The sequence below is a fragment of the Pongo abelii genome, chromosome X (genome assembly GCF_028885655.2).
Source record: "Pongo abelii isolate AG06213 chromosome X, NHGRI_mPonAbe1-v2.0_pri, whole genome shotgun sequence".
Taxonomy (NCBI): domain Eukaryota; kingdom Metazoa; phylum Chordata; class Mammalia; order Primates; family Hominidae; genus Pongo; species Pongo abelii.
The window spans coordinates 48,591,250-48,600,255 of NC_072008.2; the positions used below are offsets into that span (position 1 = coordinate 48,591,250).

At 46.3% G+C, this 9,006-nt stretch overlaps 1 pseudogene; it reads left to right on the plus strand.

Annotated features, from left to right (window-relative positions):
• The first annotated feature begins 345 nt into the window (after positions 1 to 345).
• LOC100442640 (protein S100-A11-like) lies at positions 346 to 646 on the plus strand (annotated as a pseudogene).
• The last annotated feature ends 8,360 nt before the right edge of the window (positions 647 to 9,006 follow it).

The window sequence follows — 9,006 nt, forward strand, 5'->3', positions numbered from 1 at the left end:
TGTGGTCCCAGCTACTTGGGAGGCAGAGGTGGGAGGATCACTTGAGTGGGGATGCAGAGGTTGCAGGGAGCCATGTTTGCACCACTGCACTCCAGCCTGTGCAGCAGGGCACAGACCTTTCTCAAAAAAATGAAAAAAAAAAAGAGAAAATTTCCCTGTTAAACTGTCTATAGTTTATAACAATTTGGTAAAGTATACTTTTGTAAACTAAGATGGAAAGGTTTGCTTTTTCTTTCTGCTTGATTCCTCCAGAATTCGAAACTATTTGGAAATATTCTTATGGCAGTATGGTTATTTACACAGGTCCAGTAAAAACCTGCTCTTGGTGCCTCATTCAACTCCAACATGGCAAAAATCTCCAGCCCTACAGAGAGACCCTGATTGCTGTTTTCCAGAAATAGGATGGAAAGGATGGTTACAATAGCATTCACTCCAAGACGGAGTTCCCAAGCTTCATGAATACAGAACTGGATGCCTTCACGAAGAACCAGAAGGCCCCAGTGTCCTTGACCACATGATGAAGAAACTGGACCTCACTAGTGATGGGCAGTTAGATTTCCAAGAATTTCTGCATCTGATGGATGGCATGACTGTGGCTTACCATGACTCTTTTCTCAAGGCTTCCCATTCCAAGAAGCAGATCTGAGGATCCCCTGGGCCTGGTTTCCAAGCCACCCCCTTTCCTTCCAGCCTCACCATCACCATCTCCTCACAGCCCACACGTACCCTGGGCCCAGCACACCTACCACCTCATGCAGGCCCTGCCTGCAGGTAGTAATAAAACCATTCCTTCCTGCCTGAAGCTTCCCACTCCTTCTCCACCCTTCTTCTCCTCCCCCTCCCCTCCTCTGCCCTCCCTTCTCCTCCCCTCCTTTCCTCTCCTCTCTTCTCTCAAGCACACCTACCATCTCATGCAGGTAGTAATAAAACCATATTTTACTTTTCTTTTCTCTTTCTTTTCTTTCTTTCTTTTTTTTTTTTTTTTTCCAGTGATGGGGGTCTAGTTATGTTGCCCAGGCTGATCTTGAACTCCTGGGTTCAAGTACTCTCCCAAAGTTCTGGGATTATAGGTGTGAACCATTGCACCTGGCCCACTTTTTTTTTTTTAACACGAAAAAAAAAATCTGCTCTCTCTTTATAGACGGATACAATTAAAAACATTGGTTATAGGGCCAGGCACGGTGGCTCACATCTGTAATCCCAGCACTTTGGGAGGCTGAGGCACGTGGATCATCTGAGGTCAGGAGTTTGAGACCAGCCTGGCCAACATGGTGAAACCACATCTCTACTAAAAATACAAAAATATGTAGCAGGGCTTCGTGGCACACATCTTTAATCCTGGCTACTCAGGAGGCTGAGGCAGGAGAACTGCTTGAACCCAGGAGGTGGAGGTTGCAGTGAGCCGGGATCACGCCACTGCACTTCATCCTGGGCGACAGAGCAAGACTCCATTGCAATAAAATAAAACCAAAAAAAAAAAAAAAAAGATTGCTAATTATTTTTGTATTACGATCTTTGAGCTCTGTTCTTGTTGCCTGTCTAATATTTGTTCAGCCAGTTCTCTCAACAGGATAATGTTGGCCTAGTGCTTCAAGAGGAATGCTAATATAGATGGAACTAATAAGATGCTGAACTCCAAACAAACATGCCTGATTTTTTTCCTTCTGGCCTCTTTGTGGCTCAAATGTGGCCCATGTTCCTGATCTAGACTCCCTTATCTTTCCCTTGACATGGGACAAAGACAACCCGCACAGGTCCATCCTGGCATGGAGTGACAATGAAGCCTCACTTTAAGATGGCTGATCAGTGAGGTTTTCAAAGAAAGATGTTGATCAAAAGAGGGAATGTGAAAGCTGATTGTGCGAACGAACCAGCTTCTGCAGTGCCAATGAGCCTTATTTCAAAACAATTTGTAACATTTTTATTTCTGATAAAGCTTCCAACTTCTGTTTGTTTGTTGGACATACTGAAGGTCACCCCAGTCCGTGTATATGCCCTGAATTGCAATTTTGTGATTCCCAAATACAGCATTTGATTTAGGGATTTGTCTCTATAATTTATTTTGTCTTTGACACAATTAACCACTATGATGTGTTGAATGGTCGCCCCACCCCCTGACGAGGTGAGTATTATACTGAATTTAAAAATTCATTCTAGACTGGGCATGGTGGCTCACGTCTGTAATCCTCACACTTTGGGAGGCTGAGGTGGGCGGATCACCTGGGGTGAGGAGTTCAAGTCCATCCTGGCTAACATGGTGAAACCCCATCTCTACAAAAAATACAAAGTTAGCTGGGCCTCGTGGTGCATGCCTGTAATCCCAGCTACTTGGGAGGCTGAGGAAGGAAAATCGCTTGAACTCAGGAGACAGAGGTTGCAGTGAGCCGAGATCGCACCATTGCACTCCAGCCTGGGCAATGAGAGCGAAACTCTGTCCCGAAAAAAAAAAAAAGTCATTCTATTATAATCCTGATAATTGTTTTGCTTTGCAACTTACTATGAACTTGTTGGATATCTATGTGGCTGTACGCTACCCAGAGAAAGATAAACAGCAGTGGAGATAATTAGAAAATTGTAATGTTACTATAAGAGAATAACAAAAGGGGGAATTGTAAGGTTAACTACACATAAAATTGAGATTTTCCTGTTGCCAAAAGGGAAGAAGAGACCTTTCCCCATTTCCCTTTCCCTAGGGTATTTCCTTGCGAAAATTTGTATTTGTAAATTCTTCCTTTGATATGTAAGCCTCTGGCCCCATCTATCCCAGGAATGTCTTGGACTTGAACTCCAGGCCTCAAGTGATCCTCCAGCCTCAGCCTCCCAAAGTGTTGGGATTACAGGTGTGAGCCACCATGACCGGTCCCTAGAAAGGTCTTTGAGCCTTGAGCCATCTCTTTGAAACGTGAACATTGAGGAAGATGACGTCCCAGTCTCCCTGTCACCAGGGGAGTTTGCCTAGGTGCCTTGCTCCAAGCTGTAAGCACCTGCTTGTCGTAGAGATATGAGTTTTATTTTTCCTTCAGATAAAGGCAATTAACTAGCACAGATGAGTATTCCAATTCCTTGGTGAACTTAGGACTTGCCTGGGAGTATTTAGTTTTCACCCTTGGCTGCTGCTATACAACCAGGCCAATTAGCTACATACATGGACTTTCTGGTTTCTGCTACTACTTTTTTGATTGTTCGTTTGTTTGGTTTGTTTTGTTTTTCAGATGGAGTCTTGCTCTGTCACCCAGGCTGAAGTGCCGTGGTGCGATCTCAGCTCACTGCAACCTCTGCTTCCCAGGGTCAAGCGATTCTCCTGCCTCAGCCTCCCGAGTAGCTGAGATTACAGGTGTGTGCCACCATGCCGGGCTAATTTTTGTATTTTTAGTAGAGACTGGGTTTCACCATGCTCGCCAGGCTAGACTCGAACTCCTGACCTCATGGTCTGCCTGCCTTGGCGTCCCAAAGTGATGGGATTACAGGCATGAGCCACCACACCTGGCCTCTACGACCACTTTTGGATTCTATGAAACACTATACTTCAAAGTGTGGGGTCTGGCTTCCAAGACAGCTGTGAAAGGGGCAGATGACGCAATCTAGAAGTGTGGGGGAGTTCATGCCTATGGGGTAAATTTTGACCAATTAAAAAAAAAAACCATGAGTGAGAACCAGGTACGTAAATTCCCTCTCCTCTCCTCTCCCCATGCACTGTTCCAAGCATGGCTTCTCAGTATAGTCTGTCTAGAGGTGTCCTGTATGGCCCAAAGCCTGTTTCCTTGGGAACCTGAGCTAAAATAATGGGAATTCACACACTCGCAGACAGTGTTAAGTGTTGTGGGGGATCCAGATCTGGGCAGAGGAAAATTACCCCAATAAGGAAATGGAGAATTTGAGGATTTGGAATAGAGAAAAGGACTAGAAGAACCAGTAGTAGAATAGCTTATGGGTAGCACTTTTGGAGAAAAAGGCAGTTCTGGTGATTTTTGCAGTGAACTGCTCAGCTCTGTAAAATGTATACTTCATTTCTTTCCATCCTATGAAATCTTCCGTAAATTATCCTTTTATAAAACTATCTATTGCCGGTGAAGTGAATTTTCTTTTTTTCTTTTTCTTTTTATTTAGAGATAGAGTTTCTGTCCACGAGGCTGGAGTGCAGTGGTGCCACCTTGGCTCACTGCAATCTCTGCCTCCGGAGTTCAAATGATCCTCCCACCTCAGCTGCCCTAGTAGCTGGGACTACAGGCGTGCACCACCAATGCCTGGCTAATTTTTTTTGTGTGTGTATTTTTAGTAGAGATGGGGTTTTACCATCTTGGCCAGGCTGGTCTCGAAATCCTGACCTCAGTTGATCCACACGCCTTGGCCTCCCTAAGTGCTAGGATTACAGGTGTGAGCCACCACACCCAGCCTGTCAGTTTTGTTTTGAAGAATAAAATAGATTGAGTCTTGTGCCGAAATGCAGGGGAAGCTGTACCCAGACAGGTAACAAAATATTATAAAGAATAATAGATAGGGTTTCTACATGCCAATAATAACCATTTAGAAAACCAAATTCAGAAAAATTACACTTATATTGTGAGAAAAATACATGAAATATCTAATAACAGATGATTGGAGCAAGACGGCAGCTAGATCCCATGCCCCACTCAACATTCCATCAAACTAGGAAGAAAATGTTTTCAAGAGTCAATCCTTAACAGCAGAGGAAAATAGGAAAACGTGTCAGCGGTCCACCAGAAATATTGAGGCATTCCTGGGAGGTAGAGTAGATGGGATCAAACTGACAGAGAAACCCGAGGAGACAAGACCACAGCTCAAGTGACTGTAGGCGAGAGATGCTGTTTGTTTTTTGAGACAGAGACTTACTCTGTTGCCCAGGCTGGAGTACAGTAGCGTGATCTCGGCTCACTGCACAGTGTGTCTCCTGGGTTAAAGTGATTCTCGTGCCTCAGCCCCCACAGTAACTGGAATTCACCGGTGCCCACCACCACGGCTGGCTAATTTTTGTATTTTTAGTAGAGGCAGGGTTTTTGCAATGTAGGCCAGGTTGGTCTCGAACTCCTGACCTCAAGTGATCTGCCTGCCTCGGCCTCCCAAAGTGCTGGGATTACAGCGTAAGTCACTGTGCCCGCCCAGGAGATGCTCTTTGTAGGAAAGCTTCTGAAAAACTCCAAACCCAGAATCAAAAAAACATGGAGCGAGAAAGGGCCTTAGGATAATCATCAGGTAGTTTAATTGAAAAGTTCATTTGAAACGTCTGAATCAGCCAGATTCCCCTCCAACACCACACTCAGATTGGCTGGCAGTAGCCACTTTTGTCTCTAAGACGAAACTCTGATAACTGTTCATTAAAGAAAGCGAAGGCCTGGCGAGGTGGTTCACACTTGTCATCTTAGCACTTTGGGAGGCTGAGGCAGGAGGATTGCCTGAAGCCAGTAGACAGAGACCAGCCTGGGCAATATAGTGGGATCCTGTCTCTACAGAAAATACAAAAATTAGCTGGGTGTGGTGGCAAGTGCCTGTAGTCCCAGGTAGTTCGTAAGCTGAATTGGGAGAATCCCTTGAGCCTGGGAGATCGAAGCTGCAGTGAGCTGAAATTGCAGAACTGCACTACAACCTGGGAGACAGGGTGTGATCCTGTCTCAAAAAAAAAAACAAAACAAAACAAAAAAAAAACCCCACAAACACAAAAAAGTAATGCATCACTGGGCGCCATAGCTCACACATGTAATCCCAGCACTTTGGGACGCTGAGGCCATCAGATCACGAGGTCAGAAGATCAACCTGGCTGACACAGTGAAACCCCGTTTCTACTAAAAATACAAAAAATTAGCTGGGAATGGTGGCACACGCCTGTGTTCCCAGCGACTCTGAAGACTGAGGCAGGAGAATCGCTTGAACCTGGTAGGCAGAGGTTGCAGTGAGCCGACATCTCACCACCGCACTCCAGCCTGGACAACAGAGCGAGACTCTGTCTCAAAAAAAAAAAAAAAAAAAAAAAAAAAAAAAGCAATGTATCAGGACTTGGTGTATCTTCAGCACTTCACAGTAATAATGAAGGAAAGAAACACATTTGTGGAGAGCGGACCATGTTCACTCTTTATCTATCCATGATAGACAGTCGGGAGCTTTATATACCCAAGGAACCTAAGGAAAAATGTTCCCTGTCATGACTCACAATCTTCCAGCCACCCTGCCTGGCACCTGTCTTGTGGGCTGGGAGACCCAACTTACGGATCCCATCATCCCAGGGAGAAAGAAAAATCAAATCCTTCAGTATCTCTTTTAGGGTATCCTCTCCTCTGTTTGCATGGAGGATAAGGCACCCGATATCTAGTAGCCGAATGTTACATTTGTGTAATACAGAACTATATTGGGATAAAATAGAATTTGTTTCCTCTGAGACACAGGTAGAGGCACGTCCACAGTGACCTGGGTGGCAGCCACCTCTTCCTGCAGTGCTAGGCAGGGCATGCTCACAGATCTGGGGAACCTCTGTTGCTCCTGGAGCCCCACAACCTCCTTACTAGCACCCTCTCCCTCTGGTGGCTGTGACAGCCCACACGTGGTCTTGGGTATCCCCTGCTTCTTTGCCTGTCCCTCTTCTGCCCATGCTGCACATCTCTGTCTCCCACTGTCCCCACTACGTCCACGATTGCCTGTTCCTCCCTGCACTCTCCATCTCTAAGGGCTCCTTGTCTTGGAAAATGAACCCACACCCTCTACCTTGTGACTGGGGACAGAACCCCGGGCTTGTTCAATTCTCCCTCCCTCCACCACACACACCTGTCCTCCTTAATGTTTCTGAAGTCAGTGAGCTCCAAACTCAGCTCCTCCTGCACTTGCCAGCTGCAGGACCTATGACAAGATGCCTACCATCTGTCTGGGACTCTGTCTCTCATCTATCATATAGGCATAATGATGGTAGTTTCCTCCTTCCAAGGCTGGGGAGAACCAGGAGGCCAAGGTGATGGGCTATGGACAGTCAAAACAGCTCCAATCCTGCCTCCACCTGGGGCTGGTGTTTCAAGTCCGTTGCTTGTGAATGGAGCTTTAATGTCTCCATTCACACACAAATGTTTTATTCTAAAATAGACTCCCCTCTGCTCTTCCCTTCCCCACAACTCTTTCCCCTCTGCACCGGGCAGTGGTACCTGTGAGAAAGAACTGTCCCATTCCCAAATCATCGTCCCCACCCCAGCCCCCAGGCCCTTGGTTGGTGAGACCCTTGATGGGCAGTCTCATGCTTCTGTCCAGGGGACTTTCCCACCGCTGATCCCCTGCGTGGAGGCTAAGTGGACTCTTCTATTCCCTGGCCATCACAGGGTCTACAGTGCACGCATCTTCCTCATTCCTCCATGTTCCCCAGATGACGATTTCATCTGTGTCTCCTCCCACATACTCCCAAATGGACCATCCCAGCCCTAGAACCCGAAAATTGTTCAGAGAGCGAAGGCCAAATTGCCCAACCACCTGCTGCAGAATCCTGCTCCAGGACTGAAGTGTATAGTCCCTATCAAAATAAAAACTCGAGGCCAGGCGCAGTGGCTCATGCCTGTAATCCTAGTACTTTAGGAGGCGAAGGTGGGAGGATCGCTTGAGCCCAGGAGTTCAAGGCTGCATTGAGCTATGATCGTACCACTGCACTCCAGCCTGGACAGAGCAAGACCCCACCTCCAGAAGAAACAAACAAACAAACAAACAAACAAACAAACAAAGAAAGCCAACAACTGGAAACATCCTCCTCTAGAATGGTGGTCAGGAACGTCTCCCCGTCTTGTTCCCTGATGTCTCTCCAGCACCTAGAACAGCGCTCAGCACGAGGACGCACTCATCAGGGTTTTGTTTAATAAATGACTCCTTTGACACAGCAATCCACTTCTAAGAATCTTTCTAAAGAAATATTCACACATGTGCACAGAGCTGTGTGCACAATAACGAGAGGAACAAAAAACTGGGGAACGTTTGTAAAGGTTTATTAACTGTCAGTGACTGATAGAGGGGAATCGGATGAGGGGAGTACATGCTGAACAGGAAACAGAGTGAGGGGGGCTTGACCAGGACGCATGGCAATGGCAAAAGCAGATGGGAGATGCTTATACTGGTACTTGGTGTGTGTGTGTGTGGTGTAGTGTGTAAATGCAGAGGAAAAAGTCTGAAATTAAACACTCAGAACTGCTCTCAGTAGTCACATCTGGGGAGAGATGAGGATAGTGCTGTTCTATGCAGAGAATACCTGACAATACTTGTTTTCTGACGTAGGTGCATGGGTACACAAACCGAAATATGCATTAAATACGTCTTGCTCATCAGTGATAAGGATAGTATCTAACAGAATGGCACACTGTAAGAAAATACAACGGAAACACTAACATGGAACTCTTGTCACATGAAGAAAAATGATGCTCAACTTTTCACGGTTGTGAACACTTGCTTTCACATGTTATACACCTGATGATGAGGGTCCGCAGACATGCCCATGTTCATGAAAAGTCACCACGTTCTGCTTCTCATCAAGGGCATGTGTCATATCCCCAAGGCCGAGGTGAGAAGAGAGAAGGAAAGTAAGTGACAGCGAGTTCCCACTGCCCAATAACTCACTCTCAACTCCTCCTGACCTGCAGACCCTGCACACTCTGATTCTGCCCTACCTCAGGACCTGCACACGCCTTCCACGGTTCCTCGAAGTGAACCCTCTGCTCATGCCACAGTGACTTCCTCGTCTGGTTTATGCATTCCTAGGCTAGAGGAAGGTGTGGCCACATATCAGGGCTGACCTGGGGTTTGGGAACCCACAGCATCCTGGGTAGGGAGGATCCCTGGATATACAGGGTAGGGAGTAGAAAGAGCATGGGAAATCTCATCATTCAGCCTCAATGCTGTACACTAGAAAATTATGAGAAAAGAATGATTTGGGAAACAAATGACAAGATGGGATACCGGTACCATAACAGAATATGGTATGTGGGGTATGAGCATCTGCAGGGATGTGGGGTATGAGCCAAAGGTTCATTTACGGAG